The sequence below is a fragment of the Zootoca vivipara genome, chromosome 9 (genome assembly GCF_963506605.1).
Source record: "Zootoca vivipara chromosome 9, rZooViv1.1, whole genome shotgun sequence".
NCBI lineage: Eukaryota > Metazoa > Chordata > Lepidosauria > Squamata > Lacertidae > Zootoca > Zootoca vivipara.
In genome coordinates, this window is record NC_083284.1 from 11,531,815 (window position 1) to 11,552,916 (window position 21,102).

Consider the following 21,102-nt stretch of genomic DNA (forward strand, 5'->3'; position numbering starts at 1 on the left):
AAATGTTATGAGAGACATTGCACATATCTTTGTAAACCAAGAAAACCTCTAATAATGTTGTTGTTGTTTAGTCGTTTAGTTGTGTCCGACCAGAGCACGCCAGGCACTCCTGTCTTCCACTGCCTCCCGCAGTTTGGTCAAACTCATGTTCGTAGCTTCAGGAACACTGTCCAACCATCTCGTCCTCTGTCATCCCCTTCTCCTTGTGCCCTCCATCTTTCCCAACATCAGGGTCTTTTTCAGGGAGTCTTCTCTTCTCATGAGGTGGCCAAAGTATTGGAGCCTCAGCTTCAGGATCTGCCCTTCCAGTGAGCACTAATAATAATAATGAGCAATTAATAATAATAAAATGTAAAAAAAAAAAACAGTTCTGGAAATGCTGTGAGTGCGTAGCAAACAGGAGGTATAACGCAGCCTAAATTAGTGTCTTCTCCGAAGAGAAAACAACATCTTCTGATACCACCATTCCTCTCTTTTGTTTAACCTAATGCAAAGGCCCACTTTTATGGCAGGGCGGCTATGACATATGCCCCCCCCCCCGGCACATGGTTTTTAAGCAAAACTAAACACTGTCGAATTTCTCTGAAAACCATGTTTACACATCGGGAGCATGCTGTCAGGGCAAAGTCTCGAAAGTCTTTGTGGGTTATGACATTCCCTCTTAAATGTGCTGAGCTTTCCTTTTTAACCTTTCATAAAACGGTGTGATCTTTATGGACTGTATCATATTGTGCCGTAATGTGCTTTATTGTCCACAGAATAAGCTTTTCTTAAAGATAATTGGAAAGCTGGAAATGGCTGCTATCGGATGGTGTTTTTTTTATTATTAAAAAAAATACATTATTTCCGAAATGGGGCTGGTGTGTAATAATGACCCTATCTGTTCAAGATTTAAGATTTGCCTTGGCAGAGAAAATTGATCCATTTCACCTTTGTCTAATGGAAATTTTTATCTTGGATTATCTGTTTATGTAAATGAATGTTCCTATGAAAAGAGAACTTGAGGGGGCTGTAAATCTCACTGACACTTCGGTTTCATGGGGGGGAAATTGGAAAGGAGGCTAGTATTTATCTGTCTGAAATTGGTTATAAAAACAAAATTATCTGCATGTACTTCAGCATCTGATGTTCTCTGGAATTTCATTATGCTTTTGAATAATGTGTGGCTACAACATGAACAGGAATGATACTTTCTCCCCCTTCCTTTTGCCTAGGTTACAAGTTCCAGCCACAATACGCAGCATCCCTTATGAATACCAGCAATTTCATGCTTAGCTCTCTGTGTAGGGCAGCCATTGCCAACATGGTGCCCTCCAGATGCGGTGGACGACACCTCCCACTATCTCTCACGCTGGGGCTGCTGGGAGTTGTAGTCCAAAAGATCCACAGAGCACCACATTTGCTCTCCCTGCTGCAGTGTCCAGCTAGTAGAGCTTTAGTATGTTGTGACATCATGGCATTCCACCTACCGCATGACAGCCAATCATATGTGGAGCCCTGCTGGTATAGAACTTTAATATATTGTGACATCATGACATCCTGCCCGCCAGGGCCGGATTTAGGTTTCATGAGGCCCTAAGCTACTGAAGGTAATGGGGCCCTTTATATGTCCAGGTGTCCTTTGCCAACAACAAATTGTCGCTGTTTTTTTGTGTTGAATATATGCTAGATGGTAATTTATGGACCTAATAGGTATATAAAGTCACTTGCACATAACAAAATAGGTATTTTATCAAAGTAATTGTTGAACTGAAATACAGTTAAGAAGAAGTATATTAATAGTGAAATAATTATTAAGCTCTAACTTAAAATGATTTTTAAAATTCATATCAAACTTATTAATGCAAACACATTGGCATTCGGCAATAACAAAAGTTCCTTTAGAAACACAATTTATAAAGACTCATAATCTAGTCCAGGCATCCCCAAACTGCGGCCCTCCAGATGTTTTGGCCTATAACTCCCATGATCCCTAGCTAACAGGTCCAGTGGTCAGGGATGATGGGAATTGTAGTCCAAAACATCTGGAGGGCCGAAGTCTGGGGATGCCTGATCTAGTCTCCAGAAACTTGCTATAACATGATATAATAATAGCAAACCAGTGATATTTTAGGGAGCAGGCTAGCAGGCAGGGCCCATGACTTACATCATAGGAGCCTACACAACACAAAACACTGTTGCTGTATGTAGGTTTTATTTTATTTGTTTTTTATCTTATATTTTGGAAATGTACATCCAGTTTTTTTTTCTTTAAATTTTTGGGGGGCCCCAAGAGAGTGGGGCCCTAAGCTATAGCTTGTTTAGCTTATGCATAAATCTGGCACGGCTTGCCTGCTCCCATGACAGTCAATCATATGTGGAACAAGGACAGGGAAACTTGGAAACTGTTTTATGGTCTGCACTGCTATTGAAGGTCTGAGAACTGCCTGTCACACTTTGCATTTGACCATCTTGTTTCCAGTGGCTTCCACACTTCTTTCCAGAGCTTTAGCACAGTGGGGTCTTTGGGGTTTTTGTTTAGCAGAGCATCTTGGATACTCCCAATTACACTTGGCTACCAGAGTTCGACCCAGCGACCCAGGTGGCGCTGTGGGTTAAACCACTGAGCCTAGAGCTTGCTGATCAGAAGGTCGGCGGTTCGAATCCCTGTGACGGGGTGAGCTCCCGTTGCTCGGTCCCAGCTCCTGCCAACCTAGCAGTTCGAAAGCACGTCAAAATGCAAGTAGATAAATAGGAACCGCTACAGCGGGAAGGTAAACGGCGTTTCCATGTGCTGCTCTGGTTCGCCAGAAGTGGCTTTGTTATGCTGGCCACATGACCTGGAAGCTATACGCTGGCTCCCTCGGCCAATAATGCGAGATGAGCGTGCAACCCCAGAGTCGGTCAGGGGTCGGTCAGGGATTCTGCAGTCCGGGACTTGGAAGGTAAGCTCTGGGCTCAGAGAGAGGAGCCTTCTTGAAGCAACTGGGTATAGTGTATGTCTGGTGTGTTTTGCGTTTACGAAGTAAAACAGCCTCTGCTACATTTTGTCTGCTGTGGGAAGCTGAATTGCTTCTGACTGTGCACAATCACCCAACAGGTTATTGGGCACAAACATTCAATGTATGTTGAAGGGAAGGAAGGAATTGGATTCACTTTTGCATGTAAAGGTGAACCTAATTTGCCAGTGTGGTATAGTGGTTAAGAGCAGTAGACCCGTAATCTGGTGAACCGGGTTCGCGTTCCTGCTCCTCTACATGCAGCTGCTGGGTGACCTTGGGCTAGTCACACTTCTCTGAAGTCTCTCAGCCCCACTCACCTCAGAGTGTTTGTTGTGGGGGAGGAAGGTAAAGGAGATAGTTAGCCGTTTTGAGACTCCTTAGGGTAGTGATAAAGCGGGGTATCAAATCCAAACTACTACTACTCCTCCTCTTCTTCTTCTTCTTCTTCTTCTTCTTCTTCTTCTTCTTCTTCTTCTTCTTCTTCTTCTTCTTCTTCTTCGCGGACCAATACGTGAACCAAAACACTGCCACCCTTTATTAAAGTGTGAAAATGTTAGTAAAAGTAGCATACAGAAATGCATTATATTTTGTATTGCAAAAATGTGTATATTAGGCAAAAGTGCATACAAATGTGTATATTATGAGAAAATTGTTTTAAAGTGTTGAATTGTCACAAGTCTTTTTTTTAAAAAAAAGCAAACTGATGTAGAAATGTGGAGAACTGAACTTAAGGTTAGAAAAAATGGAAAACTGAGAAAAAGCTGAAATTGACAAATTCACTCATTCCTACTTAGGGCTAAACCCTGGAATTTGTTTTCAGTGGTCTTATTCAGCCCTTGTTCATAATGAAAATGAAAATAGTGCTCTTAAGCACACACAGAGGGCTTTTCTTTTACCAGCTAATAACTACCATCATATAGCACACATAAATATCTGTCCAGTTTTTGTTTTCTAAAACAGTGTTGATTTGCTGGGTTCCAGACCTTAAATTCATTTTTTTTACTGATGTTAGCTAGGAAGGTGGGATAGAAATATGAAAATCAAACAAATAGTATCCAGGATTAGAGATCAAGGCTTTGGGTGGCGGTCAAGGAAGGTTTATACAAAGTAGACCCTTTGAAGTTAATGGACCTTAACTTAGCCATGTTCATTCATTTCAGTGGCCTACTCTGAGTAAACCTTAGTTGAATGCCTCTGAACACGCGCAGAATCTTTTCTTCTTAAGAAATGGCGAAGGGAAGAGTACCGTTGCATTATAGGACATTTCTGCCAATGAGCTATTAAAAATGGAGCAGACGTGCGGAGGTGGAAGCAGGCGGAGGGAGAGCTTTGGAGGTGGAAGAGACTAAGCCTGGCTCCTTTCCATGGCTAAAGACTGGGAGGAAGAGGTCCATCATTTCTTTGAACTCATCTTGCATTCAGCCAGCTGCATATAAATTTCCTCCGAACTCATCAAGCCCTCACTGTTTGGCCTCCACTGACTGATACTGCCTCATCATACTTAATCTAGGGTGAAATTTCCTCGTCTGAGCTAAATTACTCGCAGCCATCAAGGGAAGCGATATTTATTTTTCGCGGGGCTAATGACCTGTCCCCCGGACCCACCCACTGATGGTTATTTACTAGGCCCCAGATGCTTGAACTCAAAATGAGTGCTAATGTCAGCAGGAACCATCCCTCATCCAGCTCTCTGATTGAATTGGAGCTTTCCCATTGACATTGACTCGGTGACTTTTAAGGCCATTAGCCTCGGTGAGAGATGAACCTCGCGTCATGCCTTTGACGCTGACAGCTGATTAGCAACAAATGACAGGCCGGGAAAGGGGGCTTTTCTTGGGCATGGGGGCAGCGGGAGAAGAACGGGTGCCCAGAGGCAGAGGCTGAGAAAGGTACAGAAATACCTGGGGGTGTAATAGCAGGTAGCCGAGATGCATATGTGTTCAAAGTGCAGGTTTTGCAACAGCAGCCCTGCAGGTGTAGGGGCTGAGAGAGAGGAGCTTATGTACTGCGTTCAGAACTGATGCAGAATTTGAACGAGTGGATTTTCCCTTTTATAGCTCAGGGGCAGAGTACCTGTAATAGTGACAGAGCTGTTTGCTGAAACCCTAACCTGCCATGATGCACATGCAAAATTGAGAGCTGGGGGGTAGGGGTGTTCAAACTAGACGTGCCAGTAAAGGTGTGATTGCATACACACAGCATAGCAGCCATGGGGTTAATGGCCAATAGAGGCACCCCTCCTTGCCCAACACAAGGTGATTTGCAAACATAGCTTCACAAGGGGGATCTAAAGTGAAAAGTCGAACCGTACCTTACGTTCAATGTGCAACATGCACTTCCCTCCCTTTTTAACACTCAGGTCCAGCGCCGAGGGCCTTCTGGCGGTTCCCTCGCTGCGAGAAGCCAAGTTACAGGGGACCAGGCAGAGGGCCTTCTCGGTAGTGGCACCCGCCCTGTGGAACGCCCTCCCACCAGATGTCAAAAAGAAAAATAACTACAGTACCAGACTTTTAGAGGACATCTGAAGGCAGCCCTGTTTAGGGAAGCTTTTAATGTTTAAGAAATTAGTGTATTCTAATATTTCTGATGGAAGCCACCCAGAGTGGCTGGGGAAACCCAGCCAGATGGGCGGGGCATAAATAATTTATTATTATTATTATTATTATTATTATTATTATTATTATTATTATAAAATTCAAATTTTGTGTGTGTGTGTGGAGGGGCAATACGGGCATTTTAACTCTTTCCTAGTGAGCCATGACCCCCTCAAAAACTACCCTTGCACATCCAATTACCCTTAAGAATAAAAGTTCTCTGTGGTACCAATGATGGCATTTTTCTAAGGCTAATTGCCACAGCGGGCAGTTTTCATGGGGGTGATGTGGTGGAGGAGGGGAGGATTAGACTTCCTCCATGGTCTGCACTCCCAGTAGTAACTTTCCCTCCCCCACTACTCAATATCAATTAAAATATAAATAAATCTGAGGCTAGGCTGACAATGTGGCTGTGTGAAGTGCTCCTCTTCAGTGTAGCAGCCAGCCATGCCTTCCATCAGAATACTCCAATCCGTCCCCACTTGGTATGTTCACTCCTCATTGTGCAATTGTTTTTTAGGGGGGTCCCTCTTTAGAGTGCTGCTGCTTTTTATTTTTACTTTTTACTTCTGCAAGAGGCTTGGCTTTATTTATTTATGTATTACTTTTATACCACACCAAGGAGTTCAAGGGGATGTACATGGCTCCCACATCTGATCCTCACAACAGCCCTGTGAGGTAGGTTAGCTGGAAGGGCCTTCTCGGTAGTGGCGCCCGCCCTGTGGAACGCCCTTCCATCGGAGGTCAGGGAGATGAACAACTACCTGACATTTAGAAAACACCTAAAGGCAGCCCTGTTTAGGGAAGTTTTTAATCTGTGATATTTTAATGTATTTTTATATTTGTTGGAAGGTGCCCAGAGTGGCCGGGGAAACCCAGCCAGATGGGCGGGAAATAAATAAATAAATAAATAAATAAATAAATAAATAAATCTGACACAATCTCACTTCTGTGGTTTTCATAGCTGAGCGACTCATTCAGCCCCCATGACTGTGTAGCTTCGCTTGCCCTCTTGCCAAGAGGATGGGGAACTGTCCAGCAGTCAGAAAACTGATTTTTATTTTTTTGCAAGAGCAAAGGAGTTGTCCAATTATAGGCACAGCGAGCTGAGATAGATAGAAATAAACATGCTGCTTTATAGGCCCTGTCGTCTTCTTCTTCTTGGCATCTGTCTGTCTTGACAGACAATGGAGTGCACCTTCGGGGTGAAGCCAAACCACTGGAGAATCACAGCGCCTGCTGTGGCTGCAGAGACCAGTAACTCGTAACTGCTGCCTTCTGTGTTCTTTTTGCTGCTTTAGCCGCACCAAAGTAGCTCCCTGGGGTACAACCCTGGGCAGTATGCATGGAGGTCCCGGGCTGCCCAGACAACACAAACCCCCTCTCACCTTCACTGATGTGGGCATATTGCATCAATCTTGGTCTGACTGCACTGGCTACCAGCTAGTTTCTGGGCCCAATTCATGGGTGTAGACAGGGGGGGCAGGAGGGGGCAGCTGCCCCCCCCTAGAAGCAAAAAATTATTGTATTTTACAGACCATAACCAATACTTTGCCCCTCCAAAAACTGAAGTGGAAAGGGCTTTGCTTTAGAAAGAGCAGCTCTCCACTTGCTGGGGGCGGGAACACAGCTGTAACAAAAACACATCAAATAAATAAAGCAAAGTGGCTACCAGTACTTAAGCAGTTAAGACAATGGAGCAGAATATCCCTTCAGGCAAGGTCCACCCTATTCACCGTATTGTAATTCAGTGGGAGTTGTTAATGGGCATTCAGGGATCGCATTAACAGTTCTATTGGCGATTTAATGAGGGTGCAGAGGATTCAATTTGACTAAGGTGGCCCTGCAAGGCTAAAAGGAAGTGAATAAGAAGGGGGGGCTGTAGCTTTGATAGACACAGTGATGTTTATAAAAAGCATTGGTGTTCCAGTCTGCCCCTCCTCCTGCATCTGTATACTGTAAATCAGGGGTGGCCACCTCCCAAGAGACTCTGATCTACTCACAGAGTTAAAAACTGGGAGTGATCTACCCGCTTTTGGGGGGTTCAGGTCAAAGCTGTTGAGTTTTTTTAAGGAAGGGAAGCCCTGTTTTGGGGGGTTTAGGTCAAACTTGTTGAGCTTCTTTTAGGAGGGAGGGAGGCCCATTTTTGTTTAGGGCTTCAGGTCATAGTTCAGCTTTTTTTAGGGAGGAGGAAAAATTTGGGTGAGTTTTTTTAGGGGTGCCAGTGATCTAGCAGTGATCTACCACAGACATCCAGTGATCTACTGGTAGATCACAATCTACCTGTTGGACGTGCCTGCTGTAAATCAAGCAGAGAGAAAGCTGCTTACAAGGCTCCTGTACAGGTGTACCGGTATCTTCCTCTTGCTGCAGAGTTCTAGCATCACAGCGTCACCCAGAGGCACCCACAAATGTGAGTTATCCCTCTCTCTATTTCTTCCTTCCTTTCCTCCCTCTTCCATCCTCAATAAAATACTGGGGGGGGGCTGCCCCACATAGAAAGCCCATCAACATTTACCAGTAATTTCTTTTTTGGGGGGGGGGAGGCACCTAGGCCTCTAGGAGTTGGCTGCTATGCCTAGGACAATTCAAGAAAGCAGAATCATGCATATGCTATGGTAATATATCAATAGAATCATGGAATTGTAGTCGGAAGGGACCACAAGGGTCATCTAGTCCAACCCCCTGCAATGCAGGGATTTTTCCCCAATGTGGGGCTTGAACCCACAACATGGTTGAAATATTATGCTGATATGCAGCAACGCCTCGGAGCCATCGAGACTGCGGCCCTGTCTTGCCTCGCCCTCGCCCGCCCTGCCACCCCCTCTTGCCTGCCCGACCCTCCCATCCTCTTGCTGCAGAGTTCCAGCTTCACAGCATCACCCAGAGGCACCCACAAATATGAGTTATCCCTCTCTCTATTTCTTCCTTCCTTCCCTCCCTCTTCCATCCTTAATAAAATACTGGGGGGGGGGGCAGATAAGCCCCACATAGAAAGCCCATCAAAATGGGGGGGTGACTCTTTCAAATACGGTATTTACCAGTAATTGGGGGGGGGAGAGGCACCTAGGCCTCTAGGAGTTGGCTGCTATGCCTAGGAGTAGGACAATTCAAGAAAGCAGAATGATGCATATGCTATGGTAATATATCAATGGAATCATAGAATTGTAGTCGGAAGGGACCACAAGGGTCATCTAGTCCAACCCCCTGCAATGCAGGAATTTTTCCCCAATGTGGGGCTTGAACCCACAACATGGTTGAAATATTATGCTGATATGCAGCAACGCCTCGGAGCCATCGAGACTGCGGCCCTGTCTTGCCTCGCCCTCACCCGCCCTGCCACCCCCTCTTGCCTGCCCGACCCTCCCATCCTCTTGCTGCAGAGTTCCAGCATCACAGCGTCACCCAGAGGCACCCACAAATATGAGTTATCTCTCTCTCTATTTCTTCCTTCCTTCCCTCCCTCTTCCATTCTTAATAAAATACGGGGGGGGGGCAGATAAGCCCCACATAGAAAGCCCATCAACATGGGGGGGTGACTCTTTCACATACGGTATTTACTAGTAATTGGGGGGGGGGAGGCACCTAGGCCTCTAGGAGTTGGCTGCTATGCCTAGGAGTAGGACAATTCAAGAAAGCAGAATGATGCATATGCTATGGCAATATATCAATAGAATCATAGAATTGTAGTCGGAAGGGACCACAAGGGTCATCTAGTCCAACCCCCTGCAATGCAGGAATTTTTTCCTAAGGTGGGGCTTGAACCCACAACATGGTTGAAATATTATGCTGATATGCAGCAACGCCTTGGAGCCGTCATGACTGCGGCCGTGCCTTGCCTTGCCCTCGCCCACCCTGTCACCCCCTCTTGCCTGCCCGACCCTCCCGTCCTCTCCAGCCAAGCAGGGTAGCCGCCGCCGTTGCCAGCCCCAGAAGCACAAGGTGGCCGCTGCCGCCGCTGCCGCCACCACGATGTTGTCAGGCCAGCTGGCCCTGTAGCCCCGCCCACGTTCCCACTTTGTGGCCCCGCCCCTGAATGATCATGGCTTGCCCCCCCCTAGTTTTGATCCTGGCTACGCCCTTGGCCCAATTCAAAGTTTTGATCTATAAAGCCTTAAACGGCTCAGGACCGCAAAACCTCAAGGACCGCCTCTTTCCATATGAACCTACCTGGACCCTGAGATCATCTTCTGAGGCCCTCCTTTGTGTGCCTCCTCCTTGAGAGGTCCGGAGGGTGGCAACATGAAAACAAGCCTTCTCTGTGGAATGCTCTCCCCAGCGAAGTTCGCCTGGTGCATTCATTACCTTCAGGCGCCAGGCAAAAGTGTTCCTTTTTTAACCAAGCCTTTGGTTGATCTTATGGACATCCTATACCCTTTTAAAATATGGCTTTTTAAGGGTGGGTAATTGGGTTATTGTTCTTCTTTTGATTTTTATATATTGTGATCTTTTCTGTGAACTACCCTTAGACCTCCAGGTATGGGGTGGTATATAAATTCAGTGAATGAATGAATGAATGAATGAATGAATGAATGAATGAAAGCTGAGCAATACGTTTGGCACCAGCATGGCTGAACGAGTTGCCAGAAGGAGGAATACCATCTTAGGGACTCCACTCCGGATTTGTGTAATGTTTACTCCTTAGCCCTTTCTTCTTCTGAAGATGTTCTGCAAGGCCCTGTCTGCACGGTACAGTTGAAGCACTCTTAACAATCACAGACTCCTGGGAATGGTAATTTGTTAAGGCTGCTGGGTTTTTTTAGGAGGCTCCACCTATTTCCCTCACAAAGCTACAATTCTCAGGGTGTTTAAAAGCCAGTTCCTCTTCCCAGGAAACTCAGGGTTATATGCCAGTGGTGGGTGGAGCCAGAGATAAAAGTAGGTGGAGCAAAGCATCTAATAGATAGGCTATTTTCTTCACACACACACACACACCTGTCTTCCATCCAGGCAAGCAGGACACATTATCTGAGTTCAAGGACACTGTCCAGACAGGTGAAAATGCTCAAGGAGAATGAGAAGCAAGAGAGCAAGACCTTGTGGCCTGTGGGGAGATTCAAAGGCCAGGTAGAGAGATCTGGGAGGCTCCTGTGTCTGAGAATTCCCCTCTCCTGGTATAGACCCCCCCTCCCAGAAATCATATGTAAAAATATAAATATATATTGTGACATTTTGCAGGCAGCAGGACTTGGGTTGCGTCCTACGAGCCGATCACCATTTTATCACCCAGCTGCATTTCTGACCGCATTTGGCTCACAACAAACTATGCAAATCGGTCCTAAAATAAGAGATCAGCAAAGAACGAGTGGCTGGACTTCGACGGGCGGCGATGGCGATTTTATGAACGGTGTAATGTGCACGTATTTTCAAAGGAAGCGTAGCCAGCTTCCCGCCGTCCTATTGAGAGAATCTGTTATGGGTTTCCCTGCGTGTGGCCATGCAAATCCTGGATGGGGTTTTTATTTCACTTTTCAGAGTGGTGGCAAACATATTTATGGGGCTCAGCACATCAGTTCATTTTCAAGGGCCAAATCGGATCATTTCAGATGGAAGGCATACCCAGACCCAGCTGTGCAGCATTCGTACAGAACCAGTGAAGCCAGCCGGTTGGTTCAGTGGCCACAGCTAACTTATTTCAGCGCCCAGAGGTGCTCTTCTGAAATTGGGGTTTCTCGAGCTTTTTGTTCTTTATTATATTTATTTTAATTCATTTATTAAGTCAGCAATCCCAGGGCAGGTTACAGCATATAAATATAGAATGATACAATCGCATGCAATGTCAACAACCCGCACAATTAAAACCATCACAATATAACTCCTAACTTGTCATAAAACTTCTCCATTTATCTTCTGCCCACCTGCAGTGCCCGCCTCTGCTACCGCTATTGGCCTATTGTTTCACGGCTGTGGCTTTGCACATTGTTGTGCAGAGAGTTGTACGTCAGGGGTACAGCAGAAAGTACCAGGTTCGATCCCCAGCGTGTCCTTAAATGGCTGAGAGGGACTCCTGGCTGAGCCCCCCGCAACTCCCCCAAGGCTTGGAAGCCCTGCTGGGCTTGCTTACTGGTCCCCGGAGCCTCATAAATCCCTCCTGCATTGAGTTCATTTTGAGCAGAGATTATTATTATTAGACAGGACTTGCTCTCCACCCAAAACAAATAGATAAAATGTGAAGCTAACCTGATAAAAGTGCAACCAATACTATGACTCAATATAGAACTCCTGAGTGAAATGTGTCACGGTCCGGTCGGCAGGCGGTTGAAGCCCTGACTGAGGACGTCAGGACCAGAGGCAAGATGGTGATGTAGAAGCAGGAACAGGTGCAGGGCTGAGGGTCCAGCAGCAGGCAGTCGCAGGGTCAAGGAGCAAGGCAGAGGCGAAGGTCTGGGAGTCAAGGAGCAAGGCGGCGGCAAGGCAAAGGTCCAAGGGTTGAGGATCAAGGCGTCGGCAAGGCAAGGGTCCAAGGAACAAGAGGCTAGAGGCAACCAGGCAGGGGTAGCGCTGCTGTGGCAAAGAGCTGAAGGGAAATGCTGAGCTTTTATCCCTCCCAGCTCCTGCCACCAGGTGCAGTGAGGTATCAAGTGGCCTCACCTGAGTGACCACTCCTTGCCTCTCCAGCACAAGCTGAGGTCTCACCTGAGTGGCCACTCCTTGCTTCTCCAGCACAAGCTGTGGCAGGCCCCAGTCCTGCAAAGCACTACAGGCCCCAGAGCCTGACTCCTGCCCATACTCCTGACAAATGTAAGTTCCCCTCCCCTCTCCTCTGAGACTTCTTTGAAAATTCTTGTAATTGTGGATCCTGCATTGTGTTCCTTCTTTGATCACATACCCTCCAACATTCCTCAGATGAAAATAGGGACATTTCTCCCTCCCTCCCAAATGACCCTCCTCGACCCCACATTTTTTGGGGTTCTTACTGCAGAACATTTCCTATCAGCAGAAGGGTGAGTGCCACCAGCTCTCTCTTTGGTGATCCCTTGTAGCCGAGTAAGATTGTCTTCCATAAACACAGTTTTAACAATGAGTCAATAAGTGACTGTGGAGGCCAATTCTGGATCCACACGTTCTTCCACAGAGGGGACATAGGTTTCCGAGCAGCAGTTGACCACAGCGAGGGTTTGTCAAGCATGCCTTCCTCTTAGCACGTTTCTCCCTTGCGTCTTGAGTTTGCATGTCTTCAAAGCCCACCACACCTTTGGTAAAGGCTGTTCTCCAATTGGAGCTCTCGCAGGCCAGTGTTTTCCAGTTGTCGGTGTTTATATAACATTTTTCCCCCAGATTTGCCTTGAGAGAGTCTTTAAACCTCTCTTGCTGACCACCGGCATTACGCTTTCCATTTTAAAGTTTGGAATAGAGTAGTTGCTTTGGAAGACGATCATCAGGCATCCGCACAACATGACCAGTTCAACGAAGTTGATGTTGAAGAATCATTGCTTCGACACTGGTGATCTTTGCTTCTTCCAGTATACTGGCATGAGTTCGTCTGTCTTCCCAAGGATGGGTAACCTAAAGTCCTGGGGACCAAATGTGGCCAAGCCTCTCTACTTGACCCTTGGGACTTTCTCCAGGCCACACCACACTCCTTCCCTAGCCATGCCCTCTTTCCCCCCAAGCATAGCTGCCAAGTTATCCCTTTTTTTAAGGGAAATTCCATTATGCTGAATAGGCTTCCTCGTGAGAAAAGGGAAAACTTGGCAGCTATGCCCCCAAGGCACCGACTGGAACATGCCTTTGTATTGTGAAAATACCTCTTGCTCACCTGGATGGAGGATAGAGAGTGTGAGTGTGTGCAGAAAACTAACCAACTGTACAAAGTTATTGTTGTTGTTGTTATAGTTATTACTACTACTACTACTATTATTACTATTAAATTTGCATACCGCCCTCAAGCTGAAAAAGCTTCCCTGCCTCTTTAAGAGAAATCCTTGCTTGCTTGCAGAGGTGAAAATATTTTAAGGAGTCTAGTTACTTATTTCTGATAGCCCTGCTCTTAGAGTGTCTGCTTAGTCCCTTTTGATCTGGCCTTACAATTCAACACTAATGCTTATGTGAGTAGCTTTGTCTCACTGCAGCAGACGTTACAGGCTCGTTTCTGAAGTTCCCCATTGCAGCCTTTTATTATCATAGCTGCCAAGTTTTCCCTTTTCTCGCGAGGAAGCCTATTCAGCATAAGGGAAAATCCCTTTAACAAAGGGATAACTTGGCAGCTATGTTATTATTATTTTTTGAATTGGAGGGGGGGCTTCAGAATGCAAAGCATATCACATGCTGCCATGGCCCTCCCACTGCCAGCCATTCAGCAGCACCGATGGCATTACATTGATAAATAATAGCCAGGTGTATTAATCCCTTGTCTTTGCGCGCGAGCTACTAGGCGAACAAACCACCAGCAGCCATCCCACCGATGGAGCGGGTGATGGTGATAATGATGAATGGACTGTCAGGCAGGCAGGTACGGCATGCAGTCAATCAGCTGGCGCTTATGAACTTTTCCTTGAATGAAAGTTGCCTTTCATCATCAAAGGAAATGGATTGGAGGCGCTGGGATCCCTCTAAATAAACATGGCGAGGTCGTGTACCCATTAATTAGAGGCCAGCCCGCTGCGTCTCAACATGTCGGGCAGTCACATGCTCGGGAAATTGCCTTCAGCGCGGTGAACCAAACAGTAACATATTGCTACATTAAAGGTCCTGCTTGTGTGTTTCTCATATGGGCACCCGCTTGGCCACTTTTGTAGGGCTGCCATACGTCCAGATTTTCCCTGGCATTACTGGGATTTCAAAGGTGGAATTGACATCCAGGAGGAATTTCCGAAAGGTGGCACTTTGTCCTGGATCTTAGGCAAGTCAATAAAAAAAATAATCATGTTTTTTGACCCTCTTCATGACTGAGGATAACAAGTGTTCATTTCTCCTCCTTCTCCGCTTCTCCCCCCCCAAAAGCCCCCCCCCAGTGTAATTTGGAAGCTGTGTAACTTGCAGTGCAGCCTAGGAAATAATAATAAAAAACTATTATTAAATTATTATAAATAATTATTAAATTATAATATTATATATTTTATATATTATATAATATTATATATTATATTATTAAAGGTAAAGGGACCCCTGACCATTAGGTCCAGTCGTGACTGACTCTGGGGTTGCAGCACTCATCTAGCATTATTGGCCGAGGGAGCCGGCGTATAGCTTCCAGGTCATGTGGCCAGCATGACAAAGCCACTTCTGGCGAACCAGAGCAACACACGGAAACGCCGTTTACCTTCCCGCTGTAGCGGTCTCTATTTATCTACTTGCACTTTGACGTGCTTTCGAACTGCTAGGTTGGCAGGAGCTGGGACCGAGCAACGGGAGCTCACCCCGTCGCAGGGATTCGAACCGCTGACCTTCTGATCAGCAAGCCCTAGGCTTAGTGGTTTAACCCACAGAACCACCTGGGTCCCATTATATTATTAAATTATTATAAATAATAATCATCACCTTTTTTGGTGTTTTTGTAAAAACAGCTCAACAACTTTGGGTTTTTCCTAAAAACAACTTTCAGGTTTTCCTAAAAGAAGCTCAACAATTTTGGGGTTTCCCTTAAAAAAAAAGAAGCCTAAAAATATGGCAACCCTACCGCTGTGAGAACGGGATGCTGGACTAGACAGGCCACTGGCCGGATCCAGTAGACTCTTCTTGTGTAAGGGGAGACGTGATAGATGCCTTCAAATATCTGTGGGAAACTGTCAGGCAGGATCTGAGCACAAGAACATTCTTCCCTCCTGTGGTTTCCAGCAACTGCTACGTATGCAGAAGTATTACTGCCTCACCTACCATGGAACGATAGCATCTAGCCATCATGGCTGGTATTCATCAGTAGCTTTCAACAGCCTTCCAGAGATGGGAAATTCTTTTCATGCTGAGGGCCGCATTCTGTCATGGACTGGCTGGTGGAAAGCATCAGCTGGGGAACCCCCAAGGGAAGAAGGGGGTTGGTGGTGGGACGACGGTGAGTGGTTAGAGGGAGAAGAGGGTGAAGATTAGGAAAAAGTGGTGCTGGAAGATGAAGAGGAAACCGGGCTTAGTGAGCAGGAAGAGGCTGCGGCAGAGAGAAGTCCAGAACCAAAAACAGAAGCAGAGGCTGGAGAGGAGGGGGGTCCAAGAGGAAGAATGGAGGCAGGCTGCTGAGGAAGCCAGGCTGTCTCTCCCTCCTGCGACCGGCAGCTCCCTCCCCACCTGGTCTTCCAGAACCTGCAGAGGTATGAAAACAGCAGAGCGAAGACAGGAAAGATGAAGGAGGCTCGGATTGTTTGGGAAGGAACCATGGGAGGAGGAGACGTAGGGAGCTGTGGGAAGGCGGGGACCTCCAGCCCTCACAACTGCCTCAGTGGGACAACATCTACCGGGAAGAGTTGCTGTGCTCACTAGGCCTGGCTGTTTTGTTTATGTGAATATAGAGAGTTCACTGGCACCATGTGAGTTATTTCTGACTTGCTCCAGACACCCGCCCTGACGAGTCTCATCTGGGGAACTATCCAGAGGCCACATGTCATTGGTGGGCGGAGCAGGAAGTGAATGTGGGTGGAGCAATATATGCAAATTTCATCTTTGGACAGTAGTCTAGCTTCTAGGCACACTCCTCCCTCTCCATCCAGACAAGCCAAAGGGAGTTTGAGGACATTCCAGCCAGGCAAAAATTTTTGGGGCATGAAACGGGCAGTGTGAGGTGTGGCCTGAGGAGAAATTCAAGACCTGGAGTTCCCCTGGCTGTCGACTTCCCACTGCACTCAAGCACCACCGCTTCTGCATAAACATGCACATATTAACTGCTTAAATAAAGCACTGTACATATAAATTCAGCAGCTGTTGTCCCTTATATTCAAAGCACAAAGGTAAAAATAGATGATATAAATTTAAATTTTGTCTGCACAAGCAACCCAAGACAACACATTTTACCGAGGGCCCTTAGCAATGCACTTACATCCTGCCACCACCCTGAGCTCAGCATCGAGTGATTCAAAGAATAAAGTACCAGTATAGTAGCTAAGGAGAGCAAGACTTGTGAAAACTCAGTCCCACACCTTTATTCTCTGTGCCGCTTGGTGGTGATTAATGCAGACACCCAAGAAATGTTGGTCGGTTTGCTTGTTTTCTTCCTGTCGGAAAATGCCCTAATGCTATAGGTCACAAAGCATAATTTTAAACACACCTGATGTTTTACTGATTCCAACTTGTCTCCAGAAGAAGTTGAAGCAACTTGGGCTTCCTGTAGGTAAGAAAACTAAACGCTGCTGCCTTCATGTCCTGCTCTGGGGATTTCCAGTGATATCTGGGCACTGGAGGCTGGTCCTTTAGGGCAAATGGGGCACTCTGTCGTCCCACACAGGGAACGAGTTGTGTCTAGCGTCAAGCTGTTGGAATAGCTCAGTCGGTAGAGCATGAGACTCTTAATCTCAGGGTCTTGGGTTTGAGCCCCACTTTGGGCCAAAAAATCATGCATTGCAGGGGGGTGGACTAGATGACACTCAGGATCCCTTCCAACTCAACAATCCTATGATAGTGCCCTTTTCAATTGTAGTGTTGTAGTGGTCTGCTGGGCAGTGCCACAATCTTGAAACAACTTTCTCAGGATGGAGTGTAGTCCCCCCCCCCCGGATGCAGCCAAAGGCCTTTTTTGGTGTTTCACACTTGACACCCTGGCTTGATCCTCCTTGGACACAAACAGAACTGGAATAAACACTGTTGTTGTTTAGTTGTGTCCAACTCTTTGTGACCCCATGGCCCAGAGCATGTCAGGCACTCCTGTCTTCCACTGCCTCCTGCAGTTTGGTCAGACTCATGTTCGTAGCTTCGAGAACACTGTCCAACCATCTCGTCCTCTGTCGCCCCCTTCTCCTAGTGCCCTCCATCTTTCCCTACATCAGGGTCTTTTCCAGGGAGTCTTCTCTTCTCATGAGGTGGCCAAAGTATTGGAGCCGCAGCTTCAGGATCTGTCCTTCCAGTGAGCACTCGGGGCTGATTTCCTTCAGAATGGATAGGTTTGATCTTCTCGCAGTCCATGGGACTCTCAAGAGTCTCCACCAGCACCATAATTCAAAAGCACCAATTCTTCGGCGATCAGCCTTCTTTATGGTCCAGCTCTCACTTGTATACATCACTACTGGGAAAACCATAGCTTTAACTATACGGACCTACGTGCACCTAAAAAAAAACAAAAAAAAAAACACCTGCACTTCTAACAGCATGCCCAGAATGCTCCTGGGAAGCATACCTGCCAAGTTGCTGTCAGAGAAATAAGGGACCGGGCCGGAAATAGCAGACCGGAAGTAGCGCTGCCGCCATTTTGGAACTGGGCGGAGCATGCTCAGAAGTGACTTTTGATGCTGCTTTGCCCAGTTCCAAAATGGCCACTGTGCCAGAAGTCGCACTGCAGCCATTTTGGAACTGGGCAGAGCAGCATCAAAAGTCGCTTCTGAGCATGCTCCGCCCAGTTCCAAAATGGCCGCCGCGCCAGAATAAACTGGGGAAAAACAAAAAAATCCATTTTTTTCAGCTAGGAACAGCTGGAAAAACAGGGATTTTCCTGGGAAAACGGGAGACTTGGCAGCTATGCTGGGAAGGATCCCTTCACCTAGCACCCTGATGCCCCTGAGAGCTGTCTTTCTTGCCTGTGTTCCTATTCAGCAGGTGGTGCTAATACATTTTGGGAGAGGAGGGGAAGCAGCAGCCCACTCCCAGGCCAAGCAGGAGGGTGCCCGAGGCAGCAAACACATCCTGCAAAGTGGTCTAAGCCGTCCTGGTTTGCCTCAGGCAACAGAGGCCCTGCAGCTGAAGTTCCACACTGCATGTCTACAGTAGGGAGTGAAACAGCTGGATGGATAGCCTGTGATGATATTCCAAGAAAGGAAGCTGAAAGGATATTCCAAGAAAGGAAGCAGTTATGCAGAGAAACAGTAGAATAGAGAGAAGAAGCAGAAGCAAGGAGGCAAGGTCTATCCCACACGGCCAGATGCATTAGAATTCAAGAACATACCCTCCAACATTTCTCCAATGAAAATAGGGGCGCCCCATTCCATAATGATATGGAGAAATGGAATCTATCGGCCATATACTTTTGCGATGCTGCTTCTACGAGGAGGTGCGAGGCGAGCTTATCCACACTATACTGGCAGAGCTACCTGGACGCTCGGATAATTTCTATATAGAGTGGCTTCTTTCCGATGCTAACTCTAATGTGTCAGCGAAGGTAGCCAAATTCTGTGCTAGAGTCATAAAAATTCGGTCTAATCTAATTAGCAGTGTCCAAATATCTTCAGAACATCTTCAGGACTAGCTAAAGAGGACCCAGTGTTATTAATTGTTGTAGCCTACCTCCCTAAGTAGTAACACTCCTTTTAATCAGTTTTCTTTTAAACAAACGTTAAAACCTATATTTATTGCCTATTTTTAGATTATTCCTGTTTTTCTTTTATTGTTTTATGTATTGCATATTTATGTGTGCTGGTCAAGAACCGTAATAAATCAATCAATTCAAATCCATAATGATAATTTTGCTATTTATACCCTACACATCTTACTGGGTTGCCCCAGCCACTCTGGGCAGCTTCCAATATACAGTGGAACCTCAGGTAACGGTGGGGATTCGTTCCGGAGGCCCCGCCACAACCCGGAAATGATGCACATTGAAGTGCCTCGTCTGCACGAAGCGGGATTTAGCACTGCTGTGCACGCACAAGCGGCGAACCCGGAAGTAATCCGTTCCAGTACTTCCAGATTTGCTGCGGACGTTCACCGAAGTGGACGCAAGCGGAGGTGGACGCAGAACGAGGTTCGACTGTATATAAAAGCATAATAAAACATTAAACATTAAATAAACCTTCCCTATACAGGATTGCCTTCAGATGGCTCAGGGGTCAGATAACTCCTTACCCTCCAACATTTCTCCAATGAAAATAGGGACATCCTAAGGCAGGGGTTCCCAACAAAATTTTCTCGAGGACCCCTCATCGAGCCGCTATTGTGACAAGGACCCCATTAATTCCTAATCCTAAAATTAAAAAGTGAGAGCCAAATTAAGAGTCTTTTTATATTTTATATTTATACGTCTTTTTACAGTTACAACAGAGTACTCCATCAGTATACAGTTAGTTTTAATTTTCAGTTCTTAATGAGATGAACCACTTTTTAACCAATGGTCCATTTTTAACTACGCGAACTGTAGCTTCCGCGAAAAACAACGCTTTGTTTACAAACACTACTGTTTTGCAAAGAGGCAGCGTGCGCCAGGGAGGAGGGAAGGGAATGGAGAAGACAGGGTACCTGTGCAGTAGCGCACAAATGAAGCCGACGCGCGCAAAGCATCTTGGGGAGGTGAGCGTTAGTAGAATGCGCGCGCTGCCTCTTTGCAAAACAGTAGTGTTTGTAAAGCGCCACCTAACGGCATACAGCAGAACTACTGCCTCTATCTAATTCTAGTTTTGCGCTAGACTCTGCTCATGCAGGAAGCGGCCAAAACAAAAAATCTGTTATCATACAAAATATATTTAATATATTTTTTATTCTAATAGCATCTTGCGGACCCCTCTGGCATAGCTCGCAGACCCCTGGGGGTCCGCAGACCACCTGTTGGGAACCACTGTCCTAAGGAAAAGTGGAGGGGGCGAGGGGCACTGTGGTCTAAACCACTGCGTTGCTTGGCCTTGCTAATCAGAAGGTCGGCGGTTCGAATCCCCGCAACGGGTTGAGCTCCCGTTGTTTGGACCTAGCTCCTGCCAACCTAGCAGTTCAAAAGCACACAGTGCACGTAGATAAATAGGTACCGCTCCGGCGGGAAGGTAAACGGCATTTCCGTGTGCTGCTCTGGTTTCGCCAGAAGCAGCTTAGTCATGCTGGCCACATGACCCAGAAAAACTGTCTGCAAGAGCGGACAAACACCGGCTGCCTCAACCTTTAAAGCGAGATGAGCGCCGCAACCCCAGAGTCGTTCGTGACTGGACTTAACTGTCAGGGGTACCTTTACCTTTTAAGGAAAAGTGGGACCTGGGATCAAATCAGAAACCGTGATGGCTTCTCTAAATCAGGGACATCTCTAGAAAATAAGGAGTTCCAAAGTTTATCTGCCACCACCTGAGATCTACGGATAAATAGCATAGCAGTAGCAGTAGCAGTAGCAGTAGCAGTAATAATAATAATAATAATAATAATAATAATAATAATAATAATGTGTCACTTTCAGAGAGGGATCTTCCCCTGCCATACCAGATGCCAGGGATTAAATGCCATGGGATGTTTTGCATGCAAACAGCTTGTTTTTTTACCACTGAGCTCTGGCCTGGTAGAATTCTCTCTGCACATTGATCTTGCTTCCTCTTTGTGCGGCTGGGATAAATTGCTAGTAGCCTGTGGCAGATTCTTCCTGTATGCCTGGTGAAGTACTGCACTTTTCAGCTGAACTGTGTCCTCCCTGGGAGAGGGGAGGGAAAGAGGAGAAAAAAAACACCCAATTGAGTGTGATGGGGTTGGGGGGGGGGAAGCAAGGAAAGAAA